General features: G+C 36.4%; 1 pseudogene across 1 annotated transcript; it reads left to right on the forward strand.

Annotated features, from left to right (window-relative positions):
• The first annotated feature begins 1,103 nt into the window (after positions 1–1,103).
• LOC308609315 (dnaJ homolog subfamily B member 6-like) lies at positions 1,104–1,838 on the forward strand (annotated as a pseudogene). The gene has a single exon. The product of its transcript is annotated as a dnaJ homolog subfamily B member 6-like (transcript).
• The last annotated feature ends 24,278 nt before the right edge of the window (positions 1,839–26,116 follow it).

The following is a 26,116-nucleotide window of genomic DNA, read 5'->3' on the forward strand; positions in this document are numbered from 1 at the left end:
GTAAATTCTCATCATGAGAGAGGCTTCCAACACAGGCTGGATGGACAAACACTTGGCAGATCAATTTGGGTTGTTTTATATGGCTCCTAAAGTCCCATCGACCCTGAGATTCTGTGATTTAGTCAACTTATTTTGAAAAGCCACTATGTGCCTAGTACTAGGACAAGCTCCTTTCACAAAGAGAATTAAGACACACCGTCAAGGAGGACACGGTCTAGTGGGGCAGTTAGCACAAACCCAGAAATGTAGAATGAAGTGAAATCAGTGCTCATATGGCATGGGAGCAAAGAAGACCTACACCTAACTCAAACTGGGAAGGGGAATTAAAAAGGTAAAGCAGGCGTTTCTTAGAGGTAATACCTAAACGAATCCTTGAAGGAAGAGCAAAAATTAGCCAGGTGTTCCAGTTATCTATTGCAATGTAACAAACTATCTCTAAAACTTAAAACAACAGGTATTTTATTATTTCATAATTTAGGTACCCACTTAGTAGCTGGGCTGGTTGGTAGGCTGCAAGACAGTTTCACTTACATGCCTGGTACCTTGGAGGAGATGGCTTTAAAGACAGGTCTCAGCTAGAACCCTCCCTCTCTCTGTGAAGTTTCAGAGCTTCTCCATAAGATCTATCCAGCAGGGTAGGTGGATCCTTACAAGGTGACTCTGGGCTCCAGGAACGAGTGCTCTAAGAGATCAAGGTGGAGGCTGCAAGGCTTTTTATAGCTTAGCCTTGGAAGTCAGGCAGAATCACGTCCAACACAATTTATTGGTTACACATGGGTCACTGTGGGTGGAAACACACAAGTATGTATCAATAAATACTCGGGAGGCATGATTTATTGGAGGCCAGCACAGAGTCTGGTTACCACACCAGGCTAAGAGGTTTGGGAAATTAAGAGGATGCAATTTTCAGCTAGAATGGATATCATGCACAAAGACAAAGAGGCATATAAGACTAAATCCTGAGAAACAGCAGGCTGCCACCATTACCAGCTCAGCGGTGCATGAGCAGAGGGGACACCTGGGCCATGCCCCATTGCTTTGTCTTCCTGCCACTGGCTCCCACATCCTAGGTCCCACGTAGATGACCTTAAAGGCAGAAACGCATGCTCCTTTCAACATCCTGTCAAAACGTGGTGGACTCCTATGAAGTTCTAGGCATGCAGAGACATCACTCAGCCTTTTAAGGATATAAAAAAGGCATATTGGAAACTAGCACTAAAGTGGCATCCAGATAAAAATCCTGAGAATAAAGAATAAGCAGAGAGAAAATTCAAGCAAGTAGCTGAGGCTTATGAGGTGTTATTAGATGCTTTAAAACGGGATATCTATGACAAATATGGCAAGGAAGGGTTAAATGGTGAAGGTGCAGGTGGAAGTCATTTTAACAGTCCCTTTCAGTTTGGCTTCACATGCCATAACCCAGATGACGTTTTCAGGGAATTGTTTGGTGGAAGGGGTCCGTTTTCACTGGACTTCTTCAAAGACCCATTTGAGGCCTTTTGGGGGGATCTAGGAAGCAGAAGTTGAGGCACAGAGTCTTTTCTCTGCCTTCAGTGGCTTTCCATATTTTGGAGGGGGGGTGTTCTTTTGATAGCGGATTTACTTCTTTTGCCTCCCTAAATCACGAGGGCCTCACTTCATTCTCTTCCACATCACTTGGAAGTAGTGGAATGGGCAACTTCAAATCTATATCAACTTCTAAAATCGTTAATGGCAGAAAAATCACTACAAAGAGAATTGTCAAGAATGGTCAAGAAAGAGTAGACGTTGAAGATGACCAATTAAAGTCCTTAAGGCTAAATGGTAAGGAACAGCTGCTATGCTTGGATAACAAGTAATTCAATGCATGCACTTAACAGAAATGTTAACTCTAACAAGCTCCATCTGAAGATTGATAGGAACTTTTTTTTAAGATGCCAAATGAACTATCTTTCAGTATAACTGTACCTATTTGTAAATAGCTCATCCAAACCACTGTTGGTCAGAAACTTTGAGTTTATCATTGGGACCACATAATAGGACCATTTTTTGGTCTTTAAAAATGTTGTCAATCTCTGCATGCACTTTGTTTTCTATTAAATGTAACCCAGGGTGCCTGTGGCTCTTTCCTACACTAACACTAGCATAGACCTGCCTTTCTATTGTGTTTGAAATGTGAGCTAAGTAGTGTCAGCCTGCTGTGAAGTTAACATTGCCAGGATGAATCTTCCACAAAAATAATCTCAATTTTTTCAGTATTTAGTAGTGGAAGATATTAATGCATTAATAGTAATGCATTTCTGGTTTAGTCGATATAAATTGAGGATATTTTCTAGTGTGCATGAATGCTGGCAACTTAGTAAGTGTTGACAATTGTTTATTTTATTGAAGTATAATTGACTTACAATATTATATGTTTCATATGTAAAATATAGTGATTTGATATTTTATAAATTATATTTCATATAAATTTATTATAAAATATTGCCTATATACCTGTAATGTACTATACATTACATCCTTGTATCTTATGTATTTTATACCTACTAGTTTGTACCTCTTAATCCCCTTCAACTTTTTTGCCCCTCCCCCTCCCCTTCCCCCCACTGATAGCCACTAATTTGTTCTCTGTATCTGTAAGACTGCTTCTTATATTCATTTGTTTTGTTTTATTTTTTAAAGTCCACATATAAGTGAAAACATACAGTATTTGTCTTCCTCTGACTTACTTCACTAAGCATAATACCCTCCAGGTCCAAGCATGTTGCAAAGGGCAAATTTTCATTTTTTAATTGGTGAGTAATATTCCATTGTGTATATACATCATTTATATATAGATATAGATGATATATACATATATCACATCTTCTTTATCCATTCATCTGTTTATGCACATTTAGATTGCTTCCACATCTTGGCTATTATAAATAACTCAGCTATGAATATTAGGGTGCATATATCTTTTCAAATGAGGGTTTTCATTTTCTTTGGCTATATACCCAGGAGTAGGATTGCTGGGTCATATGGTAGTTATATTTTTAGTTTTATGAGGAACCTCCATACTGTTTTCCATAGTGGCTATAGCAATTTACATTCCCACCAACGGTGTCCTAGGGTTTTCTTTTCTCCACATACTCGCCACCACTTGTTATTTCTCATCTTTTTGATGATGGCCCTTCTCACAGGTATGAGGTGATAGCTCATTGTGGTTTTTATTTGCATTTCCCTAATGATTAGTGATGCTGAGCATTTTTTCTTGTGCCTATTGGCCATCAGTATGTCTTCTTTGGAAAAATGGCTATTCAGGTCCTCTGCCCATTTTTTAAATAGATTTTTTTTAATATTGAACTGTGTGAGTTATTTATGTATTTTGGATGTTAACCCCTTATCAGACATATCATTTGCAAATATCTTCTCCCATTAGGTGGGTTGCCCTTTTGTTTTGTTGATGGTTTCCTTTAATGTGCAAAAGCTTTTAACTTTGATTAGGTTCCACTTGTGTATTTTTGCTCTTGCTTCCCTTGCCTGAGGAGACAGATCCAAAATATATTGCTGAGACCTGTGTAAAAGATTGTACTACCTATGTTTTCTTTTAGGAGTTTTATGGTTTCTAATCCATTTAGGTCTTTAATCCATTTTTAGTTTATTTTTGTATATGGTGTGATAAAAATGTTTTAATTTCATTCTTTTACATGTAGCTGTTCAGTTTTCCCAACACCATTTATTAAAGAGACTGTATTTTCCCATTGTATTTTGGTGCCTCCTCTGTTGTAGGTACATGGGTTTATTTCTGTGATCTCTATTTTGTTTCATTGATCTATGTGTTTATTTTTGAGTCAGTACCATACTGTTTTGATTACTGTAGCTTTGTAGTATAGTCTGAAGTCAGGGAGTGTGGTGCCTCTAACTTTTTTCTTGTTTCTCAAGAGTGCTTTGGCTACTTGGGGTCTTGTGGTTTTATGCAGACAATTGTTTAAATATGTAATGTTAATCTTAGGTTTTAAAAAGTTAAGTTGGTAAACTGGGTCTTTGTCATTTGCTTAAAAAAATAAATGTGAATGCATTTGATGAATTAAAAAAAAATCCTGAGAAACACCAGATCAGGAAGCAGCATAGTGTCGTGGTTAAAGGTGCAGGCTCTGGAGTCAGACTCTGGAACCAGTTATTCCCCAGGGTAGATTTTGTATCCTAGAACTGAGCTGTCCTAGAAGGTTATGAATTAAATTAAATTCATTATTTAAATTAAGAATTCAGTTCTGCAGTCTCATGGAAGCCACATTTCAAGTGCTCAATAGCCACATGTGGTTAATGGCTACTGTACTGCACAATGTAGATATAGAACATGTTCATCATCACAGAAAGTTCTATTGGACAGCAATGTGCTAGAAGCTCTTTTAATTGAACATTATTTAACTAATTTGCCATGTTAACTCTGTAAAACATATCAACTGATGCCCAAGATATATTGAAACTTACGGGTAACCACATATTTCTTCACTCTCCCATTTAACTGTTTGCTTATAAAAAGTCAGTTGTGTTTGTTCCCAGAATTGTGTATTCCAGTCTACTTATATTGTAATTATATAACTTAGTTATATTTGTCAATAGATAAAATGTGTATGGGAAAAGTCTTACTTCTATGTAAATTGAATTGAATGCCTTATTAAGAGATTATAAGATATTAGAAATAGAAACATTTAGAATTCTACTTCAAGAATTTCACTTCAAGATCTCCACTTTAAAGAACATGAAACTGAAATGTCTTAGACAATACAATTATGGATGTGATTTATTAAAGAAAGATGAAGCTGAACTCCAATAAATAGAACCATTTATCAAATAATAAGCACACAAGATATCCTAAGTTAATATAAATATATTTAGAGAGACAGTCAGACATCGTATGCTTCCTAATGGAAGAAGACAACACCACATATAAAGTAAGTCTGGAAAAAATAAAAATCAAACCTGTATATCCAATCAAGTCTCTAGATCCAATTGACAATTTATAGGAAACACAGAGGACAAAGGAACTTGTTAATCTACACATGAGAATGCAATCCTCAAAGTCCATACTCTAGGAAACTGTACAAGACAAACAACCTGGTTTCTTCAACATATTGCCAAGAAAAAGAAGAGAGATGGTGGGGTATGTGGTAGATTAAAAGAGACTTAAAAGAGAAACCAATCACAAGATGTAGACCTTATTTGGATCCTAATTCATATATAGTATATAAAATAAATACTATTTATGAGACAACTGGAAATGTGTACACTGACAGGATATTTGACATTATTAAAGGAATTATTGTTAATATTATAGGTGAAATAATTGTATTGTCATTATGTTAAAAAATGGTCCTGTTCTTCTAGAGATACATACCAAAATATTTACACATGATATATAACATGATGAATGGGACTTGCTTAAATATGGGAGGGGGTAGTGGATGGAGGTATGGATGACACAGGATGAATTGATTATTATTGAGGCTGGGTATACTGAGTACATAGGTATTCATTATACTATTCTATCTACTTTGTATACATTCTAAATTCTTCATTACACAAAGTTTATAAAAGATAAAATAATGTTATCTAACATTTTTCTCACCAAATATTTCTATTGAGACCAAGTTCAATAGCATAAAATGAGGAAAATGAAAACAAAGTAAAATAATAAAGATTAAGAAAGTGCTAATTATTTTCCATAATGTCATCCCTTAGTATCAAACCAAATTTTTTTAAAACATATTTTTTATGTCCCTGCTTTAAACACAGGCTGATGGCACTACAGTCTGCCTACTGAATATTCAGCACTAATTCTGGAATCAACACTGATTCTAATCCCATGTTTGCCACTAACCAATTGCATTACCCTTAGACAAAGTTCTTATTGTCAATAAACCTCAGTATCCTCATGTATGAAGTGGGATTAATAATAAAAGTACATATACATCATAAGGTCATTGTGAAGATTCAAGAAGATAATCCAATGTAACATGTTTAGCTTGTTTGCAGCAGAGCGCATATTGGGAGCTAATAGGAGAATACAGTATGGAAATTGCAAATGAGAACAATATGGAGAGTAGCTTTGAAGGTCATACCAATGAATTTGGATTTGCTGTATTATGTGAATTGTAAACGTTGTAAGAACTTGAGCAAGAAAAAATGATGTTTGAGAAAATTGACTTAACTACTCTCTCTATAGGATGGGCCTGGTGGGACAAAAATAGTAGAGAAATGGCTTAGTTGTTGCAATTTTTGTACAAAGTCCTACACTTATCTGGTGGTTATAGAAACAGAAAATAGTGGATGTCCAGATATTATTGTGAATAGGTACTAAAGTTACAGATTGCAAGGTGTCCATTTGAGTCCTGAATAGACTATTGATTATTGGGGAGCACCATCTTCAAACTACTCACCTCAAATAGCTAGAGACACAGGAAAAAAGATGGAAAGAAAGGTGGAAGAAATAAAGCAGACATCAGTCTCAGGTTTTTAATTCTGTTTCCTATTTACTCACTTTATTCAATGGTAATGCTAAAGATGTCAGAGGCTTAATGTAGAACTGGGTAAATGTGTAAAGTATTATTGAGATTTAATACGACCTGATTGCTTGAGACAGAGGTAAGTTTCAGGAAAATGTCCAATACAGTTTCCTGTTGATGCCTGAACAAATTTTTCTCTTGCCACTCTCAGCTTGCTTATAACTCCAAGCTGTGAACCAAAAAAGTAAGATCGCAAATTGCTCGCAAAGGGAACTACAAGAAAGTCTAAAAGTCACAGCTGTCACTGTTACTCAAAAAACTAGACTTTCTTTTTTCAGGGAAGTAGCATTCTTTATAAATTCATAATTTCTTAAGCAAACTTTCTCGGACCAGAGCAGTAAGAAATGTAGTTAAGGCTCTTATTCCTTCCTAACTGCAATCATCCCCAATGTTATTTTTCACTGTAAAACTAAGCAACTTTAGCTTTTCTTAGCCCATAGAGCCAGTCTTGTAATGTTCAATTGGGTAGCTTGGAGGTTTCCCTTGGGCTACTTCATCACTGCTTCCCCCAACCAGCTAATTAAAATGAAGCTCAAAAAAGACAAGCTTTCCACATCTGACTCCCAAGAGAAGTGAGACAGAGATTGGGTGTTCAGTCTCTGCCAACCTTCCTGACTTTAGGTGATTGGAACAGATGACTTATGTTTGTACCACCAGTATACTTATTTTCAATGGAATGTGTATTAATCTTGAAAGCATCATGGGGCTTGATTTTTCAAACTGATTTCTTCAAGTAAAATGAATTCTGGAAGCATTAAGCACTCTTACATGACACAGAAAAATATTGAACTACACAACAAAAGAAAAAGAACGTTTGATTTTGCTGAAAGGACTATAACCTTTAAAATGAGGAATTTAGAGCTTACAAAACGTCTCCTCTCAAATGCACTACTTTTTGTATTTGATCACTTTCTCAGCTGTGTAAATTTACAGCATATGCAAGGGTAAACCAGACCACCAAGACAATGAATCCATTCACAATTCACGGGCTGTCCACATCCATGAAAAAAATCCCCTTTTGCCAATAGTAAATAGGAACAGTCTCTGCATCACTCTGAATTCCATAAGGAAGTATTTTCAGAGGTTGCTGTCTGTCCTCTTTTTTAAAACAATAACACCTTATTAATTTAGACTTCTAACACTTCATCACTTTAGTTTTGCAAATTCTGCCCCCAAGTAGTTTTTTTGTTTTGGTTTGGTTTGTTTTGTTTTGAATGTATTAAATGCATAAGCCTGCTATGCGAACATACCAACACCAGATGGCAGTTGTATGCCACAGCCTCCAAGGTTTGAGCTATAAGGTGTAAACTGACTTGTTTGATTACGATAAAGAGACATTCTTTTGAACCTTGTTCGTATCTAAAGCATATTATAAACTTAAATTATAACTAAATCTTAAAATAACATTTTAGAGCAAATGTCAAACAACTGAAGTCCAGGATGCAATTTTATTCATCTCCCAACATACTTTACTCCAACAGCCAACCATATAGTAGTGTTTGATTAGAATGCTAATCCTCATATCTAGTATCACCTGCACCTTCCTGACTTTTTCACCTTCAATTCAGTCTTGTTTTGCACCTTCCCATTGACTTAGTCAGGCATGACATAGCTACCCTGCCTGGCTATCCCAACTAATTAAAGAAACAGCAATTCCTGTGGTCTCTTCATCTCCCTGCAGCTTTCTGGATTTCCCATTTGTTCTCCCTTTCTTCCTCTTTACTTAAGAAACATAATTTACTCTCTACAATTCTTAGATGGTTTCTCTTCACGTTTTGTCCCTGATTTTTACAATTAGTTTTATTTTTCTTGTTGAGAAGAATTAGCTCAGCTCCATTGCTGGAGCTGACTGAAGCTTAGCAAAAATAGCAATTAAAAATAGGCAAACAACCCAATTCCAAAATAGGCAAAGGATTTGAACAGATATTTCTCTAAAGAAAGTATAAAATGGCCAATAAGCACATGAAAAGATACTCAACATTGTTAGTCATTAGAGAAATACAAACTAAAACCACAATGAGAGCTTCCCTGGTGGCGCAGTGGTTGAGAGTCCACCTGCCGATGCAGGGGACACGGGTTCGTGCCCTGGTCCAGGAAGATCCCACATGCTGTGGAGCAGCTGGACCCATGAGCCATGGCCGCTGAGCCTGCGCGTCCGTCCGGAGCCTGTGCTCCACAACGGGAGAGGCCACAACAGGGAGAGGCCCACGTACCGCAAAAAAAAAAAAAAAAAAAAAAAAACACAATTAGGTACCACTTCACATTCATTAGGATGGCTATAACTTCTTAAAAATGGAAAGTAAGCCTTGTCAAGGGTGTTGAGAAATTGGCACTCTCATGCACTGCTGCTGGGAATGTAAAATAGTGTAGAAGATAGTTCGGTGGTTTCTCAAAAAGTTAAACACAGAATTACCTATGATCCAGAAATTCTACACCTAGTTTTATACCCCCAAAACACTGAAAGCAGGGACTCAAACAGATACTTATACACACATTTTTATAGCAGCATTATTTACAATAGCCAAAAGGTGAATCTACCAAAGTTTCCATCAACAGATGAATGAATAAACAAAATAAGGTCTGTAGGAATATTACTGAGCCATAAAACATAATGAAATTCTGATACATACTACAACATGGATGAATCTTGAAGACATTATGCTAAGTGAAATAAGCCAGACATAAAAGGACAAATACTGTACGATTCCATCTATATAAGGTACCTAGACTAGTCAAATTCATAGAGACAGAGAGTAGAATGGTGGTTGTCAGGGGCTGGGGGGAGGGAGAATAAGGAGTTAGTGTTTAATAAAGTTTTAGATTGGGAAGATGAACAAGTCTAGAAATGAATGGTGGTGGTGGTAGCAGTGTGAATGTACACTGGTTACAATGGTAAGTTTTAATGGTAATGTTGTATAGATTTTACCACAGTAAAAATCATTCTGTCTAGCCCTAAACCCTAACATAAAAGAAACATAAAACCTTTCTTGTTAGTTACTGACTCCCCAGTAATTTTGCAAGACTGATATCTGCATATATGTGAAAAACCTTTCAGATACGATAACAATGTGAGAAAATTGCTGTTTTTCCACCATGAACAAAACATCTGTAAACTCAGTAAATTTGGCATAATGTATACTTTCTATAAATAACAACCAAAAAAAAAATTTTTTTAAAAAGTGCCCATTGGCCACCTGCTGATAATGAAAGCCTAAATAAAAATTGCCTCAGGGCTTCCCTGGTGGCGCAGTGGTTAAGAGTCCGCCTGCCGATGCAAGGGACGCGGATTCGTGCCCCGGTCCGGGAAGATCCCACATGCCACGGAGCAGCTGGGCCCGTGAGCCATGGCCACTGAGCCTGGGCGTCCGGAGCCTGTGCTCCGCAACGGGAGAGGCCACAACAGTGAGAGGCCCACGTACCGCAAAAAGAAAAAAAAAATGCCTCAATCTAAAGGACAGTATGCCATCAAATGGGAAATTTGGAATAAAGGAAAAACAAGCAGAACTTTACCTGGCTGTATCACAAATCCATTAATTCAGAGCTTGAGATTATTCAACCCAGGTTAGGCCAATGTTGACATTTAAGTGTCTAGTAAACATTTCTTCTTATCAATGTAAATAAGAGAGAATTAATCAATGTAAGAGAACAACCGATTTATAAGGGTTTTTTTAGCACATTTATGGTCTACATGGAAGAGAGTGTTACTAATCATAAGTGATTGTCCCACAGTTGAATTTTCCATAAATGCCAGTATTTAGGGTTGCTCATTTTGTAATGTAACTGTTTATCCTGTGTTTTCTTCTCATTTATCTGAAACTTTTGCTGTTTCTCTAGCACAATGAAATATCTCTTACTTCTCTGATAATTATCTAACCATTGCAGAGGAACCGGTGTACCCTCTTCCTCAGTTGCAACTTCTCTAGCCCATCTCCCAGGCAGAGGAAGGAATCTGAATTATCTCCACATCATGAATATTGTATTAATATTGCCTGCTACTGTTTGGGCACCTAGTTTATGAGAGCACGGCACTAGTGCTTTTTCTGTGTTATTTCTAATTCTAAAAACCCTGGGAGATAGACACTGGAATCTCAATTTTAGAGTTTGGCGAACTGAGACAATAACATTGATGTATCTTTGATCAAGGCCACACAGCTAATTAAGTGGTACAGCCAGGTTTCTAACACAAGTCTTTTAGCACCAAAGCCTGTGTGTGACCTTTCTGATACTGTGCTACCTTCAAAACACTGATTTGTTACCGTCAGACAAGGCATATAAGGATTTGTACCAGTCCTGAGGGAACAAAGACACATTCTTCAGAAAGAATATATAATTTGAGCTTTTCCCTTCGAGCAGCCTTGTGTTTTTCTTTTTTTTTTTCTCCCTGATTTAGTGCAGTGAGACTGTGAAAGCCTTATAGCTCAAAGGTCTCTCTGCATCCGCAATCTTTAGTTCCCAGGTTAATGTTAGCATCTCTCAGGGGACAGTTCTCTTCCTGAAAAGTTAACCCCCTCATGAACCCAGTCTGCACACAACACCAAAACATGAGAGGGCCTCCGTTTTTGCTCCAAAATCTCTCTTTATATAAATCCCCAGAGCCCAGCCAAGGCAGTTTAGAGGGTAAAGCAAATATCTTCTGGGACTGCAGAGAAGAGAATTTTTTCCAGGAAGCCAGGGCGGCCCTACTGTCAATGAACAAGCAAAGAAATCGAGAACAGATAAGAAACTAGCAGATAAGGGAATTTCCAGCGTGCTCTAAAACAAAGTAACAAAGAAGAGATAAGATGTTTGCAGGAAAAATAACCTTTGGATGTCCAAAAGGCTAGCCTTTGACAAAATTGTGGAGTTTGTCTGTTTTCTCTTTCACTCCCTCTGCACTCACTTCTCTTCCTATCATTCTTCTTCTCCACCCCACGTAGTCCCACAGCTCATAAATACTTGTTGAATAAATGCATGTCCAAGCCTCCTACCATGGGGCTGCCTCCTCTCTGCCACCCGCTTAACATATTTCATGTTCCATAGCATCCTCCCTACCCAAGTTAAAACTTGCTCTGTCTTTTAACTTATTCTCATTTAGGAGCTCTAATTAAACTCACTTGGTCAATTATCTAGCAAAGATGTTGATGGCTAGTTGTAATTTAATGCATTACCCCTACCAGATTACACACTTGAATTTTGATAGGACTTTCAAAACCTTAGGGCTGTCTCTCACCCTAAGCTATCTCTTCTGCTTCTTCCACTTGTGAACCTATAAATTCTATCATGGTGGTTTTACAACCTCTCCAACAGTAGCAATGAGAAAGTTTTGACTGTACAAGATAAAGGACTAATGTGCATAAGAGATGTGGCATTTGTTTGTAAACATTAATGGAACATTGCTTGTAAGCCTAGTACTCCCTAACTTAAAGGAGCTTACAATTTAGCTGGGGAGACAAAATTAACACATATGAAAAGGCAAACAACATAACCAAAATATGATGGCCTTCCTGGGTTTGATTATCTAGAACACCTGCTAATTCCAGTGATCTGACACTAGCAGAGGTAGGAGGGATGAGAGAAAAAAACAAAAGCAGTATCCTCAGAGTATATGGCAACAACAGCTAAATGCTGGAGGGTAAATGAAGCAGTGGCAGGGTCACAAATACATTGTGAAAACAAGGCCGTAGCCCAGGCATATACACCCATCAATCCCAATGTGTGCTAGATTGCTCCAGTGGTGAGGGTACAGGCTCTGGGGAATACATGGATAAAACACTGTTTGGTAAATACCTCCTGAAAACTGCCTTTCATCATTTCCCTGTGAGCACACTGAGAATAGAATTTATGGCATTTTAATTAATTCTGTGTTTAACATCCAGATGGTAAGTTCAACAATTGCACAAAACAACTTCCTTAGGTTAAAGCTCTAAAATTAGGATTTAGCTACGGATTCAATGCAATCCCTATCAAATTACCAGTGGCATTTTTCACAGAAAAAGAGCAAAAAAATCTTAAAATTTGTATGGAGACACAAAAAAACCCGAATAGCCAAAGCAGTCTTGAGGGAAAAAAACAGAGCTGGAGGAATCAGACTCCCTGACTTCAGACTATCCTACAAACCTACAGTAATCAAGACAGTATGGTACTGGCACAAAAACAGAAATATAGATCAATGGAACAGGATAGAAAGCCCAGAGATAAACCCACGCACATATGGTCAACTAATCTATGACAAAGGAGGCAAGGAAATACAATAGAGAAAAGACAGTCTCTTCGATAAGTGGTGCTGGGAAAACTGGACAGCTACATGTAAAGGAATGAAATTAGTACACTCCCTAACACCATACACAAAAATAAACTCAAAATGGATTAGAGACCTAAATATAAGACTGGACACTATAAAACTCTTAGAGGAAAACATAGGAAGAACACTCTTTGACATAAATCACAGCAAGATCTTTTTTGATCCACCTCCTAGAGTAATGGAAATAAAAACAAAAATAAACAGATGGGACCTAATGCAACTTAAAAGCTTTTGCAAAGCAAAGGAAAATACAAATAAGAAGAAAAGACAACCTTCATAATGGGAGAAAATATTTGCAAATGAATCAACGGACAAAGGATTAATCTCCAAAATATATAATCAGCTCACAAAGCTCAATACTAAACAAACAACCCAATCCAAAAATGGGCAGAAGACCTAAATAGACATTTTTCCAAAGACATACAGATGTCCAAGAAGCACATGAAAAGCTTCTGCACATCATTAATTATTAGAGAAATGCAAATCAAAACTACAGTGAGGTATCACCTCACACCAATTAGAATGGGCATCAACAGAAAATCTACAAACAATAAATGCTGGAGAGGGTGTGGAGAAAAGGGAACCCTCTTGCACTGTTGGTGGGAGTGTAAATTGATACAGCCACTATGGAGAGCAGTACGGAGGTCCCTTAAAAAACTAAAAATAGAATTACCATATGACCCAGCAATCCCACTACTGGACATATACCCAGAGAAAACCATAATTCAAAAAGATACATGCACCCCGATGTTCCTTGCAGCACTATTTACAATAGTCAGGTCATGGAAGCAACCCAAATGCCCATCAACAGATGAATGGATAAAGAAGATGTAGTACATATGTACAGTGGAATATTAGCCATAAAAGGAAGAAAATTGGGTCATTTGTAGAGACATGGATGGATCTAAAGACTGTCATACAGAGTGAAGTAAGTCAGAAAGAGAAAAACAAATATCGTATATTAACGCATATACGTGGAACCTAGAAAAAATGGTACAGATGAATCGGTTTCCAGGGCAGAATTAGAGACACAGATGTAGAGAAAAAACATATGGACACCAAGGGGGGAAAGTGGCGGGTGGTGGTGGTGGTGGTGATGCGATGAATTGGGAGATTGTGATTGACATATATACACTAATATGTATAAAATAGATAACTAATAAGAACCTGCTGTATAAAAAATAAAATAAAATAAAAAGCCACAAAAAATAAAATAAAATTAGGATATAGGAATTGAATTTTCAAAAAGTTATTTAAAATCAGTACTTAGAGCAGTGGTTCTCAATCAGTGCCAAAGGAGTTGGAGGTTGCTGGGGAAAGGGACACAAAAAGAATTATCTATTATGTTTTTCTGTATATCTCCAAGCTACGGGCATAGAAAGAACAGCTGCTTGCATCTTCCTAAATATGGAAATGGTAGTAAAATCCTTCTAATTATCTGTTTTCAAATAACTTGAATTTCTGTCAAATTTAGGTTAAATATGTATTTCCATAGTACTTTCCTCTTTCTGTGCCCCTTACAGTACCAATGCCATTCACATGAAGAAAAAACTCAACACATACTTTCCCACTGATTGGGTTGTTCTGGGAGAGATCCCAAGCTTTTAGGAAAATTTCTGGTATAAACTGAAAATTTCCTAACTCTGAGCTCTGTTTCAGAAAGCTGCCTCTGAAGTGACTTTGCCATGCTTACTAAGAGGTTCATTGGATGTAAACCACAGTTCCCATTAGATGAAGATAAGATATTGATCGGAAGGGAGGGGGATATGGTTGGAGTAGGTTTCCCTGAGAGAGCAAAGAAGAGTGGGATAACAAACTCTTTCTACCCCTATGAACATACATAGGATGTGACTAGGAAAATTTATAGGATTATAAATGTGGTCTATACAGCTATACAGCTTTTTGAGTACCCTTGATATATTCCAAAGTTAGTTGTAGAGAACTTTCTCATTAAGACCTTCCTCTGACCCTCCTATTTAATTGCAACCTCACCTCATACCACCCACCCCCACACCCTATACCATTTCCCTGCTGTATTCTCTTCCTCAGCACTTATCAATACATACTTTGTAATACATATGTACTTATTTGTTTGGTTTATTACCTGTTTGTCCCACTAGGATGTAAGTTCCATGAAGACAAAGGTCATGTTTGTCAAATTAACCACTATTAAAAGATAATTTCCCCTAAAATCATGACTCTCATACAAAGATAAAAATGAATACATGTTAAGGATTTTATTTAACTCACTAATTAGGAAACTGGTAAAGTTTTACAACCAGTTGAAAGTAGAATTCAAAGAATAGACACATTTATAGATCAGGAGTATTGAAATGAATGTGCAAATAGAGGCAAGACCGGTTTTCCCACAGGGGGAAGAATTATTCCTTCACCTGAGAGAATTAGATTTGTTTGTCTATAGACAAACATCATTGTCTATAGCCAAGAAATATGTTGCATTGCTATCAGTTATCTCCAATCTACAGAGCTGTAAAATAGCTGCCACCCAAGCAGGATTAGATAACCCTGAAGGTGTGCTATGGACAATGCATAGTTTTCCACTGAAACACAGAATTCTCCCTACACCACAGCAGTGCCGAGCAGAGTGCCTGGCACATAAAACACTTTAGAGGGCTGTGTGAGGGCCAGTGTTACCAACATGAACCTAATTCTCCAAATCAGAAATGTGTTCATTATTCCTGATTGCCCTCTCTCCTGCTATCCTCCCTCCATATCCCATCAATCACTGCATTCTGTCATTTCTACTATCTGAAAATATTTCTTTATTTTGCTGCATGAAAAAAAAAATCTGTTCTAATATATAAATCTTTCATCATGTGTTTTCATGCTTAAAACTCATGCCCTCAGAATAAATTACTCTGAAGTAATTTAGAACCTAAGGCCCTTTACTACTGGGTACCTCTAATAAAGGAGAAAAGTGTAAAAAGGCCATAGACAAATCACCAATTTAGCATAGTTGCTGGCTCATAATGGATGCTCAGTAATCATTTGATAAATTAATTAATTCACAGAATTATTCAAAGTGATCCTATAACTTATCTTTCCCCTAAATGTTTTTTTTTCTGATTATAATTTATTCTAAAATACACCTTCTTTTACCTTTTCCATTTGGAACTCAAACTTCATTTAAAAACTAAATAATTGGATTCTATGAAGAGTTTTATCCTGAATCTAAGGCACAAGAGTTTAAAATTATAGTTAATTTCTCCAGTCTAATAGTCTTACCTAATTATAGGCACCACTTCCATGCCCAAGGGAGTCTCTAGATGGTATTGTCAAAGCTCAGATTGTTGCAAGAAAAATTAAAAGCCAATATTATAGTTCTGTAGATGAAGAAACTATTTCTAAATTAACTGGAGCTGGCTGGGACAGATGGCCTCTCTGCCTTCACTATGTTTTGTGGTATTTTATTCTCTTTGAAGGAAGGCTGATGTCTAAAGAAACCTTCAGAATCAAAGGCTAAGGCACATCTTGGCTCTGTTCTCTGTAGATACGTTCTCTCCAAGAGCTTATATTTTTTGTCAGTGGCAACTTCTTATAGTTAGCATATATTAGGTTGGCCAAAAAGTTCGTTCGGGTGTTTCTGTAACATCTTATGGAAAAACCTGAATGAACTTTTTGGCCAGCCCAATATAAGAGCTCACCAGGAAAAGAAAATGTCAATTTAAAATGTATTTCTCAAAACAAAACAAAATAAATCAAACAAAAAATGTATTTCTCAGATGTCCATCACTATGAATTATTATAATGAAAAGCAATAATTTACACTTAGCAAAATAAAATGTTTAAGAAACTACAGAAAGCACTATAGTAGGACCCTTTTTAAATGCTGAGAGTGAGAGTAAGGCTGACCTTAGAAAAACTGGGAGGTAAATCAAATTTGCTTTGGTACCCTTCCAGCCTTCCCTTCATTGCCTTATCCCCAAAGATACTTCTCCTACTTCCCCACTAGATAACCAGGGTCCTTCCGGTAGTAGCCATAAAAGGTCTGCCCTCCTTGTGATATATAAAAGAGCATACAAATGCAAGGAATAAGCCTACTCATTGGAACAGCCTATGATTAACAACTACATCTATATTATACTCACTTTGAATTTGTCTTATCATTTGTCTTGTTCTTTTAAAATTCAAGTACAAGGGAAAAAACCTGTTATTTGAAGGTTCAGGTTAGTTAGATTCAGGTCAATCAAGGTTTTGCTCTAATAGAATAACATAATATGATGACTTTCAGCTGTGAAAAAAATTGGGGGCTATTCAGTTCAGTGAGCCTGTAATATTGATTTAATGACCTGTTTGAATGGGTCACACTAATTGAACTAAACTGTATTGTTTACAAGAGCAGCTGGTAGTGAAAATAATGTGTCCTATATCCTTCTACCAAAGTAGACAACACAGCTCATTTTACTTATTGCTTAAAATTGGCTTGCATGAACTCCATTTTGAATATACATTAATTTTTTATTTTACTTCATTTCGTATTTATATGCCCTTTTGTTATATCACAAGGTGAACTAATTTCATATGGAACACTAGCATAATAAGTAAAAAGGTGACAGGGTAAAGTCTTTCTTATCTTGATCACTCCAAAAGTTTTGTTTTAATTTCTGTGATAGTTGGGGGAAAAAGTGTTTTTTTGTGCTAACATAAAATCATATTTTGGCAAGCATCATATTGAAGATATATACTAATTGCTTAAGGTATACTATGGGGATATTTTTGAATGTGGAGGAAGACAGTAAGTACATCCTTTCTGAGGTTCTAATTGTAGACATTTGAACTATGCCAAAATACCATTTTAAATGTGTTGTTTTGGCCTAAATAAAATTAGTGACAAATTAAAACATTAGAGTATTAAGGTCATGTCACTATAATTTAATAGTCTTTAACCATTTATTGTTCTGCTTAAAATGTTTTTCTCCCTCCCAGCCCCATCTGCAAAATACTATGAAAATACAGAAGCATATTTTGCATATCAATCAGTAAATATTTATTATCAACCCACACTGTGAGCACTACCCATATAAATCATTTCTTAGTTAAATAACTTGAAATCTATTTGAGGAGGTGAAATAAATACCCATAAGCAATAAACCTCAATATAAAACAAAGGATAATAGGAGATCAGAGAAAGGCAAAAGGAATGTCTTCAGAGAAGAGATGAGAACCTCAGTTAGACCTCGAAAGGCCCAATTGTTAATAGATAGAGGAAAGTAAGGGTCATTCCAAAGCAAGAGAAGAGCATAAGCAAAAGGGCTGAGAACAAGTTGGCATGGAATGTATTTGAATGGGGTGAAGAACAACGTGCTTGACGTGCCTCTAATGGCTGTATCATCCACAGTGAGAAAGAAGGCTGCTTGAGTAATATTTTTTGTCTCATACATGAGATAATCTGCTCCTCAAGAATAGGAACTGGTTCTACTACATATTTGTTCATAGTTTTAAACACCTACTTCAGTTAAATATATGCAATAGATGCTCAATAAAACCTGGTTGAATAAATTAACCTGAAAGGATGTAATGACAGATACTAGAGAAGTTGGCCTAAGAAAGAATATCTGGGATTATGATACAGTGAAACAGCAATAGACCAGGCTTGCCAACTTGGAAATTTTCCCAGTAACTCACACTAATAGAGGGTTTGTAAATATTTTGATGATGAGAAGGTACAGGATCTGCCTAACAAGCTTCTACTTGCTCTTACCCACATGATTTAGCCCTCCATCCAATTAACCTTCCTAGCCTGGTACTGATTCTGATCCCCACACATTCCATATCAAAGCTTGAAAACTGGGTATTTACTGCATTCATGGGTCTATACATGTTAGGACAACATTTCCCAAAGTGTCCTACAGATTAGTCATTCTGAGAGATGTTAAAAGGTATGTAAAAATGTGCCACATAATCAAGTAAGTTTGGAACCACAGCCTATTCTGTCACCATCTTGGAGATTTCCAATGAATATTTATCCATATATCAAAATGTTCTGAAAGGTTCTACAGTAATCTGTTTTAAATTGTTTACGTTGTTTAATGCAATATTTCTCAACCTTATTTCATAGAAATCTTTTTATTTTAATCGACCACCTATTAAACATCATTCTGTAGAAGACTAGCATCCCAGCTTGTGAAAACCTTCATTAGGAATACCAAGAGAGTTGCTGGAAAAAAATTGACCATTCCCATTTTAAATCTGCAGCCGCCTGTGCCTTGTTGTCATCTCAAAGATTTGCCCTAAAGAAAAGGGTCATGACTCCCTATCTCCACATACTGTAGTTTGTTCATCAGAGAGCCTTTGTATTATCTGCCTACTTGTGAAATGATCTAGGAGTCCTCAGGAATAAAATAGTTACAGCAATCTGTGATAGTAATAAACATAGTCTTCCCACTTATGTAACAATGCATAGCACAGTTCCAAAATTTGGGTTTCCAGGGAGTCTTCTAGTTTTGTGTATTTGATTATGGTCCCGTGAACATTGGCTCTAAGCGAGTGGAATATAATTTCTATACGGATCAAAACTCTTACATACTAACAAGCAAAACCTGAAAATTGTTTTAAGATAGTACTTTACAATGTATCACATGTTTTTGTAGCTTTTTCACCCTAGTTTCCAGTCTTAAGGAATTTTGGCCACTGCCTTTCTTTGCTGGAGCTTTGAATGGGATTGATCAGATTATCCTTGTGGGTTAATTATGGAATTTAATCATCTTTACAACATTGCTTCCATTGGAAAATGCGTTTGGCACTTCAAGAGAGGCAGCATATATGATAATAAGGAGTTTGACCTCTGGAAACAGACATACCTGGGTCCAAACTCTGGATTATCTCAGGTAACACATGAGATTACATGTAAGGAAGGTACTTTTATTTTTACCACTTAATAGAAAATTTACTGCCAATGAGTTCAAGAATTGGAATTTTCTTCCAGGCAGTCTACATCCAAACTTCATTGCCTTTTTCCCACACCTCTGCGTTCCAAAGCACTGCTCTGAAAGAGATCAGGGCTAATGATAGTAACAGTGAAACTAATCACAAAAATGAGGACTGTATGTGTAAATGACACAAGTGTGTATACTCCTAAGCTATAAAACAGAGCTAGGGGCCTCTACTAGTCAAAGACCCAGCAAGTCTGAGAGTGATCAGGCAGATACATGGTACATACCAATAGGGACAACCAAAGAAAAAGGAAGTAAAATGTAGGGTTTTTTCTCTATATTTTCACTTTTCAAAAATGTTGCAGAATTTTTATTTTAAAATACAGAAGAAATCACAATTATTTTTAAAAGTTATTATACCATTTAAACAAGTTTCAGAAATTATAGAAAGTGAGTAGAGAAACTTCTCTATACCATCAATTCCAGCACTGTAAATCTTAACTACAGTTAAGAGATTGGTACATATGTTTCAAGACATTTTTCTATGCTTCCACAAATAATACCTATATGTAGAAAATATGTTCCTTAATCTCTATTTTTAAAATCATAATTATGTCTAAAATTTTTGTGATATGTGCAACCTATTTTTGTAACACTGAGCTACTTATTAAATATATATACATATATGTGTGTGATTTTATTTTTAATTTACAAATGGCAGCTAAGATGATGCTTATTTTAAAAATGAAAAAAAAATCACGTTCTAGTTTCAAAGGGTATGCCTCTAGAGTTGAAAATGTATATAATTGTCTCTTATTTTGGAGAAGGAAAAGGCATTCCCTTTTTTTTGCATGTGTTCACTATTTATCATACATATTTAAAATTTATAGGTCATTTTCTTTTTAAATTCATTTTTTAATCTACATATTGTAAAATCCACCTTTTTGATGTACATATTTGTAAGTTCTGACAAATGCAGATGATTGTATAATTACCACCACAATCAAGACACATATAGTTTCATCACCCCCAAAATGCATAAAGTATTCTGGGTTGATGGTTATTTTCTTTCAGCACTTTAAAGATATCATTCCACTGTCTTCTGTCTTCCATTGTTTGTGATGACAAATTTGCAGACATTCAAATCATTATTTCCCCCATATGTAATATATTCTTTTGCCTTGGTATGTTCAAGAATTTTCCTTTTCTTTGGTTTTAAGTATTTAAATTATGACGTATCTGACCATGATTTATATTTATTCTTTTTGGAGTTTTCTGAGCTTCTTGAATCTGTAAAATTATATCTTTCACCATTTTGGGGAAGATTCCAGCCAATCTCTTTCTCCTCTCTTTTTGGGACTTCAGTGATGCAAATGTTAAACTTTTTTGATAGTCATAATAATGCTATTTTTAAATATTTAAAATAATTAGTAGTAATGATGATAATATATTTTTATCAGCTCTATTGAGATGTTATTCTCATAACATACAATTCACTCACTTATAGTATACAATTCAAATACTAAAACTTTTGATGCTTTCTCACACAAGTCCCTGAGGATCTTTTTTTTTATTCAATCTCTTTTATCTCTGTCCTTCATATAGGATAATTTGTATTGATCTATCTCTAAGTTCACTGACTCTTTTCTCTGCCATCTCCATTCTGCTATTGAGCCTCTTCAATGTTTTTTTTTAATTTCACTTACTGTATTTTTCTGTCCTAAATTTTTAGTTAGTTCTTTTATACAGCTTGTATTTGTTGGCTGAAAACTTCTATCGTTCCATTCATTTCAAGAGTATCCATCCTTGGGCTTCCCTGGTGGCGCAGTGGTTGAGAGTCCGCCTGCTGATGCAGGGGACATGGGTTCGTGCCCCGGTCTGGGAAGATCCCACATGCCGCGGACCGGCTGGGCCCGTGAGCCATGGCTGCTGAGCCTGTGCGTCCGGAGCCTGGGCTCCACAAGGCGAGAGGCCACAGAGGTGAGAGGCCCGTGTACCGCAAAAAAAAAAAAAAAAAAAAAGAGTATCCATCCTTAACCACATGGAGCATTAGCAAATATCTGTTTTAAGGTCTTTGTCTGATAATTCCAATATCTGGATTATCTCAGGTTTAGCATCTGTTTATTATCTATTAACTTAGACATTTATCTTGGACATTCTGAGTATTCTATTTTTACTTCAGATCCTTTTAAAGTCCTCTGGCAAATGACAAGTTGGTTTGTTTGTTTGGTTGGTTGGTCGGCTTAGTAGACAATCAATTCATTTAGGTTCAAATTGCAAGTTTTACCTTCCCTTCTGTGAGCAATGGCTCTAATATCAGTTTAGTTTTCCAAATCATTGTTATGCTGTTTGGGTCCACCCCACATATGCAACACTCAGGACTTACTCTGGTCTTGGGCAATAGTTTATATCATATTTCAGTTTTCAAAGCTTTATCTGTGCTTCATGTGTCTATGCCCTGCATGCACAGCTTGGGTGTAAGCCCAGAACTTGTGTCAGTTTAAATGCAGAAACCGCCTCTTCAACCCTTTACTATCTTGGATTTTCCCACAGTCTCTGGCTCCAAAAGTCCTCTTTTCCCAATTCCTCTGGCTAGAATATATGGGTTTCTCTCATAGGTTTAGACCTGTGTGATGTTGCAAAATTCCATGAAACTGGTGCCAAAATTGGAGTGAAGCAAGAAAAGTCGAGAAAAAAAATAATCGGTATTCCCCATACATACTTTGGTTCACCACGGTCACTTTCCTTGGTGCCTCTAAAAAGAAATACGGGAATTTTTTGCCTCAGGGTTTTAGGTGAGTGCCGCATCATTTACAGCACTGCAGATCTGTAACTAGTGATGATCTCAGGCAAGGACTGGAGATAAAAAATAAAGAAAAGATAAGGATTTCTCTTGCATTCTTCAGACCATTTTCTCAGTCTTCTGACTAGAAACAGGAATTACTCAGAGTTTTTGCTGTCCATACCCACTGCGCAGGGTGGAACATTCACTACTCTTGAGTCAAAGCCAAGCAAAAGAAATAGTAAACTCATCATTTTACTGGCCATTCTTCAAGTTTTTACTTCTCTCCCCAATCTACCTGCTATTGTATTTTGTGTTCCATCCATAGTTTTTCGTTATAATTAATGGGTGAAATAGGCTGTAGTGGGCTTACTCTGTTTAGTCCAGCACTGCAAGTCCCAGACAATCTCTTCTGGTTGAGGAAAAGACAAATATAGGGAAATCACACATATTAGATATACTTGGCTACCATCTCATGTATCTCATTCCCAAGGATATAAAAACATCAAATAAAGGCTTCCCTGGTGGTGCAGTGGTTGAGAGTCCGCCTGCCAATGCAGGGGACATGGGTTCGTGCCCCCATCCAGGAACATCCCACATGCCGTGGAGCAGCTGGGCCCGTGAGCCATGGCTGCTGAGCCTGCACGTCCAGAGCCTGTGCTCCACAACGGGAGAGGACACAACAGTGAGAAGCCCGCGTACCGCAAAAAAAAAAAAAAAAAAAAAAAAAAAATCAAATAAAAGAAGGAACAATTATGTAGTTAAAAATAAAATAGATCAAAAGAATCAATATTAATACCAAAGTACAATTCAAGGAAAAGATACATTATTTGATAGAGAAGATAATTTGTTTTGATTAAAATGTATAATTTACAATGAGGCTATAACAGTAATGAACCATTACCAAATAACATAGGGTCTCTACCACTGCATGTAAGCAAAATCTGTTATAAATTCAAGAAGAAATTGAGATAAACATAATTGCAATGAAAGATCGATGTATCCTATTACTAAATCTTTGATAGAGGAAAGTATAAAAAACACTTAATACTAGAGAAAACTTGAAAATATAATTTATGCATTTTAATTATTAGGTATATATCTAATAAAATGTCCTAAAAAGAGAATACACATTCTTTTCCAAAGCTCATAAGCATCTCCAAAAATTGATCATAATCTAGACCAGGGGCTCTATAAACTTTCTTTCTAAAGGGCTGGAGAGTAAATATTTTAGGCTTCATAAAGTCTTTTAGTCTCTGTCACATGTATACAACTCTGTCATTGCAATGCAAAAGCAACCATGAACAATACATAAACAAATAAGCACGGCTCTGTTCCAATGAAACTTTGTTTACAAAAATAGGTGGTGAGGGGACTTCCCTAGTAGCACAGTGGTTAAGAATCCACCTGCCAATGCAGGAGACATGGGTTCGAGCCCGGGTCCAGGAAGATCTCACATGCCACAAAGCAACTAAGCCCATGTGCCACAACTACTGAGCCTGCACTCTAGAGCCTGTGAGCCACAACTACTGAGCCTGCATGCCACAACTACTGAAACCCGCATGCCTAGAGCCCATGTTCTGCAACAAGAGAAGCCCCCACAATGAGAAGCCCATGCACCACAACGAAGAGTAGCCCCCCACTCACCACAACTAGAGAAAGCCCACGCACATCAACAGAGACCCAACACAGCCAAAAATAAATAAACAAATTAATTAATTAATTAATTTAAAAAAATAGGTGGTGAGCCAGATTTGACTCCCAGGCTGTAGTTTGCCAACCTCTGATCTAAACTAATCAGAGGAACTGGAAGCTCTGAAGATTTCTTCAGTAGGAAGCTGTGAGATAGGTCAAGTAAGAGAGATGAGGTTTAAATCAGGTACAAACTCAAATATTCCCAGGTTTCTTGACAGATGAAGAGTATAGCAGCCTGACACAAGAAGAGGTAGTGGTATTTTGACCTTGATCAATGAGAAAGGTGAGAATTGAGGAGTCATGGCACTATTAGGAAAATTATGTTACATCTGACTCTCAATCTAAGAGATTTCTTGTGAGTTGAAAAATGTATTCTATTAGTTCTTAGACAAAATGAAAGCTAACTTCAATAAATTTTGCTAGTGGTTAAAGTGACTATTTATGTTTATAAAGATGGAGAGAGGTTTTCATGGAAAGCCACAGGATTAAAAATGGATTTAATTGAGGGTTCTGTCACTAATTAGCTGCATGTCCTTAGGCAAGTCATTTAGTCTCTTTTGGCCTCAATTTCTTCAACAGGTAATAAGGGGCTGGTAGTGAATAGATACTTAAATGCCTTACAGTTTGAAAATTCTATGATTTATTTAAATCTTAGTGTGTTATCACTTTAAAAATTATTAATAATACTTGTCAGTATTAATGGTCTACTTAGCTATTTTTATGAATTACCTATCACCCTTAAAAGATAATTACCTGGAAAAGTGATCTATCCATTAAACAAGTCATCAACCAATTCACTTCAATAACTCACACACAAAATAGTTGCATAACAAATCAAGTACTTGCAGAATACCTTCTTTGTAACTAGCATTAATGGATTCAGTGGTAGATCCAAAAATAAGTTTACAATCTATTGGGAAAATAATGGAATATTTTGAATAAGAGAATGACCACTAAACAATCATTTCTTTGGGGAATATATGAGGATATTAAAATCACTGCACCAGTATTGGATTTTTATATTTTAAACTTTTTCTGAGCTTTATTGAGGTATAGTTTATATACAATAAAATTCTAAAATGTCAATGACAAATGTATCCAGTCATGTAACCATCACCATCATGACAGTTAATGTAAAACATTTCCATCACTCCAGAGCATTTCCTTTTAGCCTTTGGTACTCAGTATCCTGCCCCCACCTCAGACCCTGGCAACCACTAATCTGCTTTCTGTCATTGTAGTTTTGCCTTTTCTCGAATGTAATATAAATTGAACTGTACAGTATGCAGTCTTCAGTGTCTGGCTTCTTTCATTTAGCATAATACTTTTGAGAATCATCCACCTTGTGTGTATCAGTAGTTTGCTCATTTTTATTCCTGAGTAGTTTTCCATTTAATGAATGTACCACAGTTTGTTTATCCATTCACCTATTAAAGGATGCTTGAGTTGAATCTAGGTTTTGACTCTTGTTAATAAATCCCCATAAACATTCAACTCCAGATCATTGTACAGAAAAATGCTTTCAATTCACCATGCAAAAATTGACACTATACAGCAGAAGTTAATGTAGGAGGGCACCTAAAGGTAAGAGGAAGCCCATAATAGAGAAGTTCCCCCATATAAAGAGAAAGGAATTTTAAGAAGGATGTGGTAATCAATATGCCTTAAGTACATATGTCTTAGAGAGTCATATACCTTAGAGGAGGACTAAAGAGGACAAAAATTGGAAGTCATTATATGAAACTATTATCAGAACTTGGGGAAAGAATTATCAGTACAGTTGTGAGAATAGAAGCCAGATTTCAAGGAGTATAAAGAAGCAGTAAGGAATGCAAACTGCAAGTATAGCCTACCCTTTTAAAAGTACTGACAGTAAAGAGTGTGGAAGAGAAGAGAAATGGTGATTTTAAGAGATATCCAATATCAAGGAAGATTG

The sequence above is a fragment of the Mesoplodon bidens genome (assembly GCF_964165515.1).
Source record: "Mesoplodon bidens genome assembly, chromosome: X".
NCBI lineage: Eukaryota > Metazoa > Chordata > Mammalia > Artiodactyla > Ziphiidae > Mesoplodon > Mesoplodon bidens.